The 15,975-nt window shown below is 50.2% G+C and overlaps 1 protein-coding gene across 3 annotated transcripts in view; it reads left to right on the forward strand.

Annotated features, from left to right (window-relative positions):
- The first annotated feature begins 2,213 nt into the window (after window positions 1-2,213).
- LARGE1 (LARGE xylosyl- and glucuronyltransferase 1) overlaps window positions 2,214-15,975 on the forward strand; it is a 529,018-nt gene continuing 515,256 nt past the window's right edge. For 2 of the 3 annotated variants that reach the window (XM_087448982.1, XM_087448981.1), the window contains exon 1: window positions 2,214-3,222. The gene's annotated coding sequence lies outside the window, so the exon portion shown is untranslated. Of the gene's footprint in view, window positions 3,223-5,036; window positions 5,158-15,975 lie in introns of all 3 variants that reach the window. The other variant, XM_087448983.1, reaches the window with a different exon arrangement.

Here is a 15,975-nt window from a genome sequence, read left to right on the forward strand (position 1 = left end):
TCCCTCTCCTGCTATGGTCATATTTTTCTTTCTAAAATCCAATCTAAAGAATGCACTACATTTGGGTAATTATAATGAAGATGTTTCTTTTCCACATGCTTACCTTTTAGTTTCTGATGTTATTCCATTATTTCTCCTTTGCTTGTAAATTTCAGGTATTCCTTCCCTTCCTCAGTCACGTTACCCTTATTAATATGCTAATATATTGTAATAATGCACTTCACACCACTAATGAAGTGAAGCAAAGCAATGAATAAAAAGAAAGCCCAAATTCTTGCTTTAACTTTACCCGGTTCGGGGGAGGGGTGTGGGGTAAGAGAGGAGGAAGAGAGTAGGAAGGAAGGACAGTCGGCCCGCAAAAATAAAAATGATCCCCTTGTTTTCAGCGCGTTCTAGAACAGAGCTACACGTCAGAGGAAGAGCGGAGCAGCTTTCCAGCTAAAAGGCTTGGCATTAAACTTTGACACTTTAATGGTCTTTAGGATATTAGATAATATTTTATGATATAATGTTCTCCGATACGGCATCATAAACCAGATGCGATCTCCCACCCCTGCAAACGTGCAGGGTGAGACTCATCCCCGCAGAGATAGAGAGCAGGACCCCAGCCTCGCAGTGAACTTATCCCGAAGCTCCACAGCAAACGTGTTTTACTTTTTCGCCGGGGACGCTGCTGTGCAACCGCTACCTTCTTTTCGCATTCTCCTCGGCTCGGTCTGCCACCGAGATTAGGTAAACAGCGCTCCAGAGCTGGGGAAGCGCCGGGGGTGGTGGAAGGGGCGCACGAGCGGGGCGGGGGTCATTGCTTCAAGAGCTGCAGGGAAGGGAGTAGATGGGGGAAGGGTCCCGGCTGGGTCGATCTAAGGCCGAGAGCTGGGTTACCTAGGCTGGAGGCAGGTCCTGAGCGGAGGGAGGGGCCGAACCTCCGAATCTCTTGGGCCCCGCCTGACCTCTGGGGAGTATGGTCAGCGTGGCAGCCCGAGCGCGGCGTCCTTTTCTTACGCATCCCCCTCATCCCCTCCCCACCCTTGCACTTGATTTCTGCTTTTGCATCCTTCCCATACCCCTTCCAAGAGCTAGGATGGTCTTCGCGCCGCTGCTTCTGAGTCCGAGGGCCACGAAAGGCGTGCGGAGGCAAGGCAGAGACCCGGAGGCCCTCCCGGCTGGGGCAAGGTGGGGACCCGGGTGGAAGGGGACACCAGAAGCCCTGGGACCGAGCTGAGGAAAAACCCGGGAGCTGGATCGCGCGCCGGAGCTCCGGTCTCCCAGTCAGAGTTGTCTCTCTCTCTGTGTCCTTTCTCTCCTGGCTCTCTGCTTTATCCTCTGGGTTTTCTTTCCAGGCCTCCTCCTTCCATCCACTCTCACGCCCCCTCCCCCTTTGCTCTGCCAGTTGCACCCACTCCTCCTGTATCTTGAGAGGACTCTCGGCGCCCCACTCTCGTCTTTAGGACTAGGAGGCTGGAAGTCCCTTCAGGGGGATGGGGTTCTTGTGCCAGGAAGGAAAGAGCAAGAATGAAATCGGAACGGGGAGGGGCGTGTGTGCGTGCATGCAGGGTGTGTGTATGGAGGGGCAAAGAAATGCAGTTTCCCCGAAAGAATAAGGATTCTTGGATACACAGCCCAAAATGATGGTGTCAAAGCCCTTCAACGTGGCTCCTCGCATCCTCAGGCCGCCCCATACGCTGCCCACCTTCGAGAGAAGCGGCGACCCGAGCGGAAGGTGGAGGCGGGGAAACTTCCTACTTCCCACGACGGCTGTTTTGTACAAGGGGGAGTGGACGGGCTGCACGGCCCTGCGAGCCTGCAAGCGTCTCTAGGGTGGCAGCTGCGGACCCGCTTCCCTCCCCCCTCTTTCCGCGAGGCTCGCCAAGCACGAGAGGCCGGGAGCGCCCCGGGTGGGGGAAGAAGGGCGGGGAGCTCCCAGCTTGCACCCTTTCATCCCGACCCGGGCCGGGATCCCGGCTCCGGGTGTTGCTTCCGCCTGCGCGCGATAGAGCTGAAGAAGTGCCTGGGCGGAGCCTCGGGGGGGCGGAGCCCGGGCGGGGGCGGGCTCTCTGTCCGCGCGGCTGCGGCGCCTGCCATTGGCCGGCCGCTCCGTCACGGGGTGGGGGCGGGCGCAGGCCCCGCCCCCGCTCGGAGCCGGGCCCCGCTCGCGGTCCCCCCCAGCTGCACAGACATGACACAGACACACAGTCACTGCAGCTGCTGAGAGAGCCCGGCGCTCAGGGCACGCGGCGGCGGGCCAGCCCGGAGCCCGGACCCCAGCGCCCGCCCGCCCCCACGCCGGCCCCCGCGCGGTGGCCCCCGCCTGGCCGGGCGCGGGAGGCGGGGATCGCGCGCCGGCTCCGGCCAGCGGCGCCCGGCTGCCGGCGGCGGCTGCAGCGGCCGCCCGGCTCCGAGAGCCGGGCGCTCGGGGAAGCCGGCGCGCCTCGGAGGCGGCGGCGGCCGAGGCCGGCGAGCGCTCCCGGCGGCAGCGGGGCCGCCCGCCTAGGCTCCCCGCACCCACCGCGCTGCGCCCCGCCTCCGCTCCGGTGACCTTCCCGGGGTGCCTCCCCCGGCCCCGCGCCCCCGGCCCCGCGCCCCAGGCCGGGGCGAGGCCCTCTCCAGCGCCTCCTTCCTGCGGAGCCGCGGGCGGGCGGGCGGCGCAGGCCCGGGGGGAGGGGGCGCCGCGGCCGGCTGCAGCCCCCGCGGCCGCGCTCGGCAGCCGGCCCGGCCGGACTGCCGCTGCCCCGCCGCCGCGCAGGAGCCTCGGCGCCCGGAGCTGGGGGCGCGGCCGCGCTCGCCTCGCCGGGCCGCGTGCGGGCAGGCCCTGCCCTGAAGGGGCGAAGCGGCGGGGAGCGCGGGAGGTGGAGCCGGCGCCGGCGGCCGCCCCGCGTCTCTCCCCAGCGCCTCCTCGGTGGACCCAACCCGAAGCGGACCCAGGCCCCTGCCCATGCGGGGCGCCCCGCGCTCGGAAGAGTCCCCGGGGCAGAGAGCAGCTCCAGGCAGCGTCGCCGGAGGGAGAGGAAGAAGGGACAGTGCTCAGCTTGGGCGGCGCGGACCCTCCCCACAGCGTTCGGAGCAGGCGGCCGCCCCAAAGTCTGCGCTTGGCACCGCCGCTTGGACTAGGGCAGCGCCTGCTGGGACCAGGACCCGGACCCCCTGCGTCTCGTAGGCGGCGCCGCCGCCGCACCACCCAGCTCTCCCGCGGTCTCCCTCTGCCTGGCGGCAGTCACGGCCAAGGTAAGAGCCCCGGGGGTGAGAGAGAGCCGCCGCGGGGGCGCCCTGGTGAGCGGCGCTGGACAAGTTCTCCGAACCTGTAGCTGGTACCCCCTCTACTTGGGATGCTGGCGGAGAGGGAGGGAGTGAGGGCACATCCTCTGCTGCCTGGGCCGGGAGCTCTGGAGAGGCAAGAGGTGGAAGTCCCCGAGTCTCTGATGTCCCCAGGACCGGTCTCAGGGTCTGTCTCGCACCTAGGCACATAGGCTGCTAACAGGGAGTGAGCAAGGAGTTTCCGGTTAACACCAGGAGGTGCTGTGTCCACACCCCTCCTCCTCCCCTCACAGCTTGTTATCTGTGAGCACCTGTGCTTTGGGGACCTGCTGTGTTGGGCGCTGTCTTTCTTGGGCGATCCCCACCTGCCTTTCCTAGTGTGATGCTGTGAAGAACTTTTCTTTGCTTGTTGCAGAGAGGCGAGGCCGATTTAGGGGTGAGAAGCCACAGCTTGTGAATCCCTCTATAGGACAGAGTGGTTGGGTGGCGGCGCTATCTGTAGAGAGGAAACTCCCCCGGAGTGTCAGTCTTATAAGACAAAGCTGCTTGTGATGAGTGATCACTGTATAGCGATCCAGACATTCTCGTGAATGTCAGTGTTTCTGAAGGGTGGAGTGACGGACTCCAAAGTTTGTGCATCCTGAAGTTATTTTGTTCATTGTCTTATTACCATCTTGTCAATTTTCCTCTTAAGGAACCTCAGCCCTACCAGCCTGTCCTTGCCTGTTTGAAATTTATTAAACGTGTGAGCTTTCCCTGGAACAATCTGATTTTAAATGGGTCACTTCGGAGGGAACAGATTGTCTCTCCTACATTGAATCCATCCCCCGGGTGACCCTGATTAATGGGGATGGATTTTTTTTCGTCCCTGAGCTGATGTACCTCGGTTGAGCAGGTTGCTGCTGAATTCCGAATCCGAGAATTTTGTCACTCGGTCCGTTAAAATGATCTCCTGAGGGAGCAGAATAGCAGCTTACATTTTCCGTGAATGTCACAGGAAGTTTTACAGGGTCTTATGTAAGTGGCCCAAGAGAGAGCTCAGGCTCCTGCCTCATTGGGGGGAGCTGGGGGAGGGGCCCCAGGTGGGGCACTCACCTCACCTAAATGAAGACCCTGTCCCTGCCTGACACAGATGGAAACCCAAGGTGTTTATTCACTCCGTGGAGGCAGACACCTCAGGTTAATTTTTCTCCTCACCTCTCTTGCCTTCCCACTTCAGGAGTCAGCTTTGATAGACTTGAGATAAGGGAAGATTCTAAATTAGTAAAGGAACAAGTGGTGGTTTCTTATCTCTCACAAATGGGTGACATGAATGAATTAACTCATGGGCATGCATCCTCACTGGGGACAAAAAAAAAACTGGCTTTAAGGTTTCACACATCTCTTAGTGTACTTTATGTTTCAAGAGTATTTTATTTAGTGCAAATTGCTTGAGGAGAACATGCATTTATCGAGCCTGGCCCTGTTAATTCCATACCAGGGAGAAAACTAACTGGCACAGAAAGGCAAAAGTTATCCAGGTTTAGATCTTAGTGGGTTTTCTAGAGTGTCGAGGAAAGGAAACATCCGCCTCGTAAGATAGAGAGGTTTTTAAAGAAAGGATCGGATCACTCTGGAGTGGGCAAATGTCGCTAATGAGAGTGGGCCCTCTTACTTCCCTTAATAAGGTCCGCTGGGTTGTGGGTTAAGTTTTTGGGGTGAGAGAATACAGATTTCTTTGCCTTTTAAACCATGACTAGAAGGGCCTTGGAAATGGAATGAAAGGTTTGTTTGTCTCATTGTAGGTCCCAGGAGTGCTTCCATCTCTTGGGAAGGATGCGAAGGTTTTCTTTGGGCTTTCCTGAGCTGTGCTTTAAAGTTGACGCGGAATGCAGGAGTGTCTCCATCCTTCAGCCACCTACAGTGGTAGGACACTAGGGGGGACTAGTTTTCTATTCCACCACCGTTGAAGAAAACACAAGGACCTATGTTACCAAAGGCTGTGGTTCATCCTTAGGGCTCATGAACCTCGCTATTTGGTACCCAAGGTGTGCTGGCCCTGTTGAGTGGATTGTGAATACTTAAGCAACGGACCTGCTCACATCTAAACTGTCATTTGTGTTAACAGCAAAGGGTTATGTGAGACTCTGAAAAGACTCAGTTATAATCTCTAAGTATTTGAGGGTTATAAATTTCTGGGAGACAGAACCTTCTGCAAACTCCATCCTTTGGGCATCAGACCATGCTAACTTTAAGTTCCCTAAGGGCTTGTAATCAAAACTCCTCTTTTTGGTTTTTGGACTGCACATTCCCTGCAGTCTTCATAAAATCATGCCACCTCCATTCTAGATGGAGTCTAGAGTTGACTCCCTTAAACGTTCTCACTCTCATTCCCTTAAAAGTACACACCTTGTGTTTATACAGATGTAACATAACATTTGACAATGTAGTTGCACTTTGATCTCAGATGCTCTTTCCTTTTTGTAACAGTGTTAAATCATTCCTGTCTAGTTTTCTTCCAGCAGAATTGGAAGATAATTCTGTTTCCCTGAAGAACAAAGCCCCATTGCCCAGGCTTCCCTTACCCACATGGCTAAGTCTTATCAAAGCTGACTCCAGAGGTGAGCAGACCGGAAAGGTGAGAGGCAGAGTCCAGGAAGAGACTGCCCAGTTCAGAATGCTGGCACAGAAATGGGCAAATATTGCCAAGATTTAGGTCTTACTGTATTCTAAAAGGCCCAGCTCAGCATCTAGAATAAGATTCAGTGTTTGGAACCTGTGAACCTGCGTGAGTTATTACATTTCCCTGAACTCTGGGGTCTGGCAGGTCACCTTTGTGACCCTTTCCCCAGATGTATAGTGCATTTTTAGGTCATGTGAGGGGAGCAGTTTTTGTGGTCTAGGGAAAATGGTCAGCATAAAGCTTTATGTCTGCTATTAAGGCTTTATAGATTGATTCTCATAGGTGCACTGTAAGAGATTGGAACAGGACAATACTATTGAATTTGCCATTGAGCATCAACTAGTGAAAACCAGTCCTGGAGAAGATATATACTATGGTCCTAGGGCATGAATAAAGTCTTGTGAATTTCAGGGAAGCTGGATGGCAGAGGCAGAGTTGAGGCAGGAAGTACTGGTCTTCCTTGGGTTCTGTAACAAAGGTGAAGGTGTCTGTGCAGCCAGAGATGCTCAGAGAGTAAGGCGCACACGGGATCAGGGGTGTAAGACCCAGGGCAGTGAGAGCTCGGGCACCCTGCCATTGATCCCCTTTGGCGATATAGCCGTCTCCCAGGATCTGCTTGTGTTGATGAGGCTTTGCTGCTCCTCTTAGAGTCTTTGACACTAAGAGGTGCTCAGTTCCTTTCTGACCAGGTTGCCATTTGGAGAGCAGTGGACAGCAGCCTGTAAAGTTAAGGCTTAATTAAATGTATTTTAGAAGACTTTTCTCCTTTTAATTCAACAAATAGTAGTTGAACATCTACTATGTGGCAGGTGCCATGCTCTGTGCGGAGGCTACAGAGGTTCTATGTTCAGTTTATAGTCTTTTTGGGGAAGCAGACGTTCAGCCATTATGAGCTAAGAACTATCGCATGGGTTTGTTAAAAGGATGAGTTTGAGATTGCCGGGATAGTAGAAGGGAAGGGAATCCCAGACAGAAAGAATAGCGTGGAAACCTTCAAGTATGTAGTGTGTATGGAGAACAGAGTTAGTGTGGCTGGAAGATGGGATGTCCTGGAAGAGGAAAGCTCAGTGTTAGAAGGGAAATAATTTACCAGGATGCCATGCTGAGGACTGTACCCTAGCTTCACGCTCTATGTCCTCAAGTGGGGGCAAGAATGGTTCCTGGATAAGATCCAAGAGGACTAGTTGATTATCCCACATTGTTATTAAAAACAGAAAAAGAAATGTTTTTTTGTTGTTGTTCTTTGTCCTTCTACATATAGCATGCTGCTTGTTCTTTAAGAAACTATTAGCAATGTAAATAAAAGAAAGGGTCCCTTATCAGCCATAAGTCTGCCTTCTTGTGTACATGAATTACATCTGGGGCTTTCGTTATGTGATTATGCAGCAGTGGGAGAAAAGACAGTGTGGCTTGACGCATGATAGAGTATGGGAGGAAAATTCTCTGTGAGAACAAATTCCATTTTGTCAGATTTGTTTCTGGGTAGAGTTATGGTCGTGTTTAATGCTTGAACAGTGTTCTTGTATTTGAATATGTGAATCATTTCAGTTCTGGCCTGAACTTTCTTTGCTGTTAGAAAAGGCAGAATTTTATAATATTGAGGATGGGTGTATGCCATGCATGTGTGCGTGTGTGTGTGTTTTGTGGGATGAGGAAACTCTATGGTGAGGAAGAAAGGCAACAGTGTAGCTGCCAGAGGATATTAGAGAGAATGGAAAATCACAGTTGCAGCAGCAGTCTCTGGGGCCAAGTATATTTAGGTTTTCAGAAACAGGAGCCGGGACAGTGGAGGTAAAAGAAGCCTGTGTGTGTGTGTGTGTGTGTGTGTGTGTTTTGTCTCTATCATCCTTCCCTGTGTTGAGTGGGAGGCAGTGTGGTTTAAGGAAAATTAGGAGATCTAGGTTTTAGTGTTACATCATCCTATGCTAACTTGCTGTGTGGCCTTAGAATACTTCTTGACCTCTCTGGGCTTCAGGGCTATCTCTCTATATAAATGAGTTCTTTGTCTTGTAACTGGGAATTTAGAGGCCCAGAGAGGGAAAGGGCTTGTTTAAGCTAGTTAGTGGTGAAGCTCAGACTACTTAGAGTTTTCTAGCTTTTTAGCTCTGAACTGGGAAGAGGCCTGACCAGTTCAAAGGTGTACTCTACCTTGAAATATAAAACACTGTAAGTATGTAATGCTGAAGAAAAGAATCACAAAGTCTTTGCTGTGTTGGTTGTAGATTCTGTATAATGCAGACTGCATTAGAACCTCTCTGATACATAAGGTCATTTGCATATCAGCAGCTAGACTTGCCTGCTAACTTGACGTATTGTGGAAACCTGTTGGTTCTGGCATGTTACACTATTCTTTGACTACTACTTAGAATTCAGTGCTTTGTGATAAAAAGCAATGCTGAAAATTTTGTTTCCAAATTAAGTAGATAAAAGCTGAGTTGACCCTTCGGGATTTTACAAAGCTTGGACTCGAACTTGGAAAGGGAAGCCCATTCCTTAGGCATCCCTACCTTGTAGGGGAGCTGTGGGTGAGTATGGAGGTGGGGGGGGGGGTTGTTTTGAAGAAAAATAGATGCAGAAAAGCAGTTGTGTAGAAGGACAATTCAGGAAGAATGCACACTGACTTAATTTCATGCCTTCAAATTTGTGAGTTGCTAGAAAGAAGGCTCCTCACCCCTCTGGCACTGATCTCCTGGGTATAGAGGGCAGTGCTTACTGGAAAGAGGAGATTTGAAGTAAGTGCAATGTAAATACAAGGTTGGTTACGTTATTATTTCGATATTGAAGTTAAGTATAGCAGTACCCTATTTTAAGAGAACTTGGCATATAAAATCTGACCTTAAAAGCAAAATAATTTAAGATAAGTAATTGTTTGGGGTACAAAAGGATTTTTATTTTACAAAAGGGATTCATAGCAAGCCTCTTTTTAATAGCTAGTTCCTTTATTGTATTTCAAATTATTTGGTTAACACAATGATGATGGATACTTTGGGGAGCCTCACCTGTTACATAAAACCAAGGATTTTTCAAATATAAACTGCAAATATTTTAACAAATAACTCACCAGGTTCACCTGCTGAGCAACCTAATATCAGAATAATATTGGACTGTGTTACAGAAAGAAACCAGTAGTTACATCAACTTTGTAACCATTAACCTACTGTGTAGTGTTTTTCACTTACTTGGGGCAGACTGCTCATTTAACTACTGTTCCTCCTGGAGAGAGCAGTCGTAACTACCCTCCTACGTGAGTTCCTTAACCACCTTCACATTCTACCTCTAAGAATATATCAAGAACAGAAGTGGTTTAAAAAGTAAATTAGGTAAGAGTTTCCAGGATTCTGAGTTTTCATGATTGCAGAGACATGGAATTAATTTTGTTCTGCCTAAGTATACAGTAGATGCGATATGCATGAGACAGTTTTAAAAAAATCGAAATCGTGCTTGCCTACTGGCTCTTCCTTCACTGCAACTGAAATATTCAGGGCTTTTTGATTTTTTGTTCCTTTATCTTTTCTGAAAGTTTCCAAAAAAGAATTTGTTCTAGGAATGAAATAAAATATAAGGCGTTTAAGGCTCCAGAGGTAATTCTGGGCAACCTGGAGTTGTAGATAATCACAGGCTTGGGTTAGAATGGAAAGTGCAGTCTCACCCGTAATTTTAGCCTCTCTTGTCACATTATGGAGCTGTGCTTTGGACGAACAGCAAATACAGATGGAGATGGAGCCCTGACTAACGGAAGAGGTTTCCTCTTAACGTAGTCCTTTTTGAAGTACCAAGGCCAGTTGGGAAGAAAGGGCCTGCTAATCTTTCCAGCTCTCTGTGGTAGCATTAGAATTTAGGAGGATTGGGCCGGCCCCGTGGCTTAGCGGTCAAGTGCGTGAGCTCTGCTGCTGGCGCCCCGGGTTCGGATCCTGGGCCCGCACCGACGCACCACTTCTCCGGCCATGCTGAGGCCGCATCCCACATACGGCAACTAGAAGGATGTGCAGCTATGACATACAACTATCTACTGTGGCTTTGGGGGAAAAAAATAAATAAAATAAAAAAAAAAAGAATTTAGGAGGATTTACAGTGGAACGTGAGCATGCAGAGATTTCTTTCTTCCTCTTTTTTTTTTTTTTAAATTGAAATTCACCAGAGAATCATGGACTCTTCAGTGTTATTCTGTGACTAGGGATTGCCTTGGCTACATTAAATGCATATTGTTATTATTGAGTAAGATTAACATTTCTGTGGCTAGCTAGAACCATCCCATCCCCCTTTTGTTTCCAGAACAGTTGCGTAGATCCTTAATATGCCAACTATTTGTGTACCAGCCCATTGGCTGTTGCCTAAAAATGCCCCTTGTTTTTTCATTTGGGCTTGTTACTGAGGCTCCTTTTGCTGGATTAAACTCCTCATCCTCTCTCCTTGACTGATGTCAGCTCTCGTCTGGGAATGGCATTTCGTGGTTGCTTCAGAAGCCAAGGGAGACGCAAGCAGAGTGATTAGCAGGGTGGGACTTTTCCTTCCTCCAGGCGTGGTACTCAGTGCTTAACAGGTCTGCACTAAATAAGTAGTTGTGTCCACATGGAATGATTTGTTTCATGAATGAATAAATGGTCATGTTTTCAGTAGTGGGGAGGGGGTGATGGAGGAGGGAGAGCTAAGTGAATATCAGTCATCTTACAGACTTGCACTCCTTGAGGCCCCTCCAGGAAGCTGTTATTTTAAAAATGTGAAGGACATTTCAGATCAGCAAAATGAATTCTCTTAGGGATCATTGTTGTAGTTCAAACATTGATGGCTTTGTAAAAAGACAAAGAAAGTGCAATACCAGAATGTGTCCTGTGTTTTCTTTCCTCTGGATTTGTAGGGATTTTTGAGTTATCTGTCATGAGAGGAATGGGCATACTCTAAAGCTTGTTCAAATGTACATTTCAGGTTGCCTTGAAAGTGCCTTGAAAAGCATTTGGAATACAACAAAGCTGAAGATGGATTGTTGATAATAATATTTCCAGTGCTGGTGGTGATGATTGTGATATGACTTAGATTTAGATGGGCGGCATGGCTCCTGTGTTAGGAGGATGAATGGACTTGAGAAAAGGGAGGGAGAGACTCGAAGAACTCTCCTGTGCCATCTTGCTGTCTTCTCCTCTCTCTCTTTATGTGAATCCTTCCCACTTGGGCTTCTCAGTATCGTCCGTACTCATTGATGCCTTCTCTGCATAAGGTAGAGCTGCAATGTTGAGACACTGCCAGGGCTGGAAGAGACCTTTGAGCCCCCACGAGACCAACACCTTCATTTCACAGCTGTGGAAACTCAGGCCAGAGAGGTAAAGAGAATTGTCCAGAGGCGAGGCAGGACCAGGACCCAGGCTTCCTGAACTCATACCCTGTAACTTCTAGGCAACTGTCCTCTGCCCCTTCCCTTCCCCCTGATACACTCTGCTTCAGTCAGTTCTACATCCAAAAGCCCATTCTCCAGGCACTCTTCTAGTTTATCATTATATGTCATTTTATTCTTACAGCAACCCTATAAGGTGGATGGTCTTACTCTCCCACTTTCCACATGGGGAGGCAGAGACTTGCCCAGGTCACACAGCTGGGAAGCGTGGAGCCAGGACTCAACTCACAGCTGTTCAGACTCCTCAGTCTGGTGTCTCAGTGCTGACCTCACCCCCGGCTTCCCCACCTATCTACACTCGCTGTGTGTCCTTTGACTCTTCTGCAGGTCTTCTCTAGTGCTAGCCCATTGGCTGTTGCCTAAAAATGCCCCTTGTTTTTTCATTTGGGCTTGTTACTGAGGCTCCTTTTGCTGGATTAAACTCCTCATCCTCTCTCCTATCTTGTCTGGTTGAAATCTCTCCTTCCTCCCTATAGACTCTATGCATTCTCTGTCTCTTTGATAGCGTTACCTTCACCCATTCAGCCAACATTCACTAGGCTACTATGTGCTACTATGTGCAATTCCTGGCTTGACATCAGGACCCAGAGGTGAGAGCACCTGCATCCATCTAGTAGCCTTATCTTGGTTAGGGATACAGGCTAATAAAGGCACCAACGAAAGGCAGTGGGCACAGTGTCTTGGTACCATTATGCTTGAGGGAGTCAAAGAGGAGAATATTGGATCTGGGTCTTAGTGAATAGGAGAAGGAAGGCTATGGTAAGAGGAGGAATTACCCCCAAAACCCCAAAGGCTGTGCTTGTTATCTTCTGCTTGGCATTGTCAATATCTATATGTAACTTTCCTCATTCCCTCACTTATGTGTCAGCTGCTTAGGTTACGCCCATCCTTGTATCTATGGGAGCATCCTGCTAAGCTCCTAGCACTTAGGAATCCTTTGGGAAACATTTATTAAATTAAATTGAAAGCCTTCTGTTCTTGCCCTCAAGGCACATAGTTGGAGAGATTGGAAAAAAATGTGTGATAAGTTAAGCAACAATAGAAGATTCAAACAAACAGTTCAGAGCAATAGAAATGATGTGACAGTGCAATTAATGATTGTGGGTTATTGAATCCGAAAATTGATGGGGAATCAGAGGTGGGAGCTTACGGTACCTGCTTCAACTCAGTGGAGATAGGATTTGAGTTGGGTCTTTGTACGTAGGATATGGAGATAGGATTTGAGTTGGGTCTTTGTACGTAGGATATGGAGATAGGATTTGAGTTGGGTCTTTGGATGTAGGATAATTAAAATCTGAATGGAAAAATTAGAGGGAGGTAGAGGGGCCAGGTTAAGTGGACAAATGCACAGATATGTATTTTTGGGTTGTGGAATAAGCCGGCTCGACTTTCTGTTCACAAGGAGTTGGAGATGAAGTGGGCAAGCTAGCTTGGGGCTGTGGGCTTTTGGAAGGCAGGATGACTTTTGATCAAGAGGATGGTGTGTTATAAGCTCTGTTTTAGGAAGGTGAACCCAGTAAGAGTATTGGGGTCAGATTGGAGTGGCAAGAGATGGAAGCTGGGAGGTCATCAAACAGGCTTTTGCACTAGTTCCTATATGAAGGTCTAAAGGCTGCTGGGCTAGAACTGTTACAGTAGGGCAGAAGCCAAGGGAAGCTTCTGAATTTTTCTCCAGTCCCATTCACTGGTATTGGAGTCTGAGGTGGTTTTCATTGCCCACTGGAAAGTGGCCTCATTGGAATAAAGTCCACTTGTGACACTAGCAGTAGTTCTTAAAATAGCACTTTCTCCCTTGGCTTGCCTGGGCATGGGGGCAGGCCTTGGGTGGAAATACCTTCTCCGGAGCCTCTCTTACTGGGGGTTTGTCCAGATGAGTCCAGGGTTATAGAACAACCTTTTTGCTTGCCTTGGATGACACCCAGTAAGGGACGTAATAGAGAAAATTCTTCTTTTCCTCATGAGTGGTTCCTAAAGCAGCTGTGGAGAGCTGAGAGCACAATGATTGGAGCCCTGACATCTGGGCTCCCGATTCACCTTAAAAGTGAAGCCCGTGCTGTGCTGCCCGTGACTGGTGGTGTTTCTCTGCCTGAGGAGGGCCGTACTGAGAGATTACAGTACCCACTTTTCAGAATTGTGGAGTAAGCCATTCTGGATAACAAAATTTTTCAAATAGAATAGTCCAATCCCTGATAGAGAGTCTTTATTTTTAATCTTTAAAGAACAAGGGCTTTTCTGGAATAGTCTGTGTAGTGACCCCCACCGGCTCACTATCAGTCGTAGGAAAACATCCAGCCTTCTTATCAGGACACACAAAGCTAGTTAGGAACTGGCCCCTGCCTTTCTGTGCAGCCTCGTCTTCTCTCACTCCCCATTTCGTGCGTCACCAGTCCCTAACTCATTATTTTTCTTCCTTACTTGCCAAGCTGAGCACATGCCTCTCCTTCTGCCTGATAAGCTCTTTCCCTCTTTATCTGCCTGGGACACTTCTGTTTCTCCTTCAGTACCCCGCTCAGAGTCCTTCCTCCAAGCTTTTCCTGATACTGGGCGCTGAACCGCATGTGTACCTTGCACTGGCTTCTGCTGCTGCCCTTTCTGTACCATATTCCCAGTTCTTTAAGCTGGCTGTGTTGCCAGAGAGTGGGAGCCTTTCAGTAAAGACAGCATCTTATGGCTCTGGAGAGTGCTCAGTGTTTTGCTGTATGCCTGGAATATGCTGTCTACCCAATATGTGGTGGTGGTGGTGGTGGTGGCAGCGATTTTGGATTTCATTGAATTTGCTGTCCAGGCATAACGTATCCTTTTCTTGCTGAACCTTGATTATTACACTGTGCTGCAGGGGCACATGGGGGGATGTGAATTAGTGTCCCAAGGTATTCTCAAATCTAAAGAATGCATGCCCCCTAGCCAATGACCAGAGTGCTGATGGGCCTTCCCTGGGGCACACTGATGCCTTCAAGGAATGTGGTAGTGGAGGTGGAGGTGGAGGGGGAGATGGTGATGGTGGTGGTGGTGGTGGCAGTGGCGGAGAGGGAAGTGGTGGAGGTGGTGGCAGTGGTGGAGACGGTGGTGGTGGTGGTGGAGGTAGTGGCGGTGGTGGAGACGGAAGTGGTGGAGGTGGTGGTGGTGGTGGAGACAGAAGTGGAGGTGGTGGTGGTGGTGGAGACGGAAGTGGTGGAGGTGGTGGAGACGGAAGTGGTGGAGGTGGTGATAGTAGTGTACACAGAAGTGGTGGAGGCGGTGGCGGTGGCGGAGACGGAAGTGGTGGAGGTGGTGGAGGTGATGGAGACGGAAGTGGTGGAGGCGGTGGCGGTGGCCGAGATGGAAGTGGAGGTGGTGGTGGCGGTGGAGACGGAAGTGGTGGAGGTGGTGGAGACGGAAGTGGAGGTGGTGGTGGTGGTGGAGACGGAAGTGGTGGAGGTGGTGGAGACGGAAGTGGTGGAGGTGGTGATAGTAGTGTACGGAAGTGGAGGTGGTGGTGGCGGTGGCGGAGATGGAAGTGGAGGTAGTGGTGGTGGTGGCGGTGGTGGAGGCGGAAGTGGAGGTGGTGGTGGTGGTGGTGGTGGTGGAGACGGGAGTGGTGGAGGTGGTGGAGACAGAAGTGGTGGAGGTGGTGATAGTAGTGTACACAGAAGTGGAGGAGGTGGCGGTGGCGGAGACGGAAGTGGTGGAGGCGGTGGCAGTGGCGGAGACGGAAGTGGTGGAGGTGGTGGCGGTGGCGGAGACGGAAGTGGTGGAGGTGGTGGAGGAGGTGGAAGAGGGGCTCTTGCCATCTTCCAGACCGAGCAGTGTCTTCACACAAGCCTTCAAGGCTGAATATTGGAGTGTCTGTGTGTGTGGTGGGGCAGGGTGGGGGGGGCTCGAAGACCCTTTGCACCTTTGATCACTTCCCCTTCTCTCTGTCTGTGTAATCGCCACCACCCCTACCTCCCCCCCCACCCCTCTTCTGTTTGCTGCCTTAACCCTCTGTTTCTCTCTGCTTTTTCCATTTTCTCAGGTCTTCAGCCTCCTCTTTCTTCTCCTCTTAGGCTTTATAAACCCTGCTGGAGAAGATCAGTCCTTGGGAGTCGTCGTCAGAGAATCCAAAGCGCTCCTTTCCTTCAAGTCACGGCAGGCCTTCCCCTCAAACGTTGGATTCTTTGTGGCTCCGCTGTTGGCCCCTACATGCTGGTGGAGCCTTTGACCATAGTTTCCAGGCTTAATACCATCCCACATTCTTTAGAGACCCAGCTGCAGAATGGCAATTATAATTGAGAAATTGTCTGACAGTGGTGGGGAGTGGCTAGGGAGGACTGGATGAATTTGTGCAGAAGCTCCGGCCCCACTGCCCAAAGACTCTTCTCCGGATAGCTGCGTGTTTACGTTGGAACATTTATTATTGCCTCTAGTATTTGTGAGGTCCACTTGGGTTTTGATTACACTGCCCTTGTAAGCTAGGCATTGGTGCTGCATGGACAGGATTGCTTAGTGAATCACAGAGGAGTGACGGGTGAGCCCTGGGCTTTTCAGAGGCTCGGTGTGATCCAGGCACTGGCAACACTTTATGAACTTGTACTTGGCGTGGGCATTGGCTGCATGGTTCATGAAGCCTTGCTGCTTTTCCACCAGTGGTCTGACTTCATGCACAGCCAGGGGCGCTTTCTCTGGATCTTACTCTTGGACATTTTCCTTGTTCTTC

The sequence above is a fragment of the Ceratotherium simum genome, chromosome 25 (genome assembly GCF_057802395.1).
Source record: "Ceratotherium simum simum isolate JZ-2026a chromosome 25, ASM5780239v1, whole genome shotgun sequence".
Lineage (NCBI taxonomy): Eukaryota > Metazoa > Chordata > Mammalia > Perissodactyla > Rhinocerotidae > Ceratotherium > Ceratotherium simum.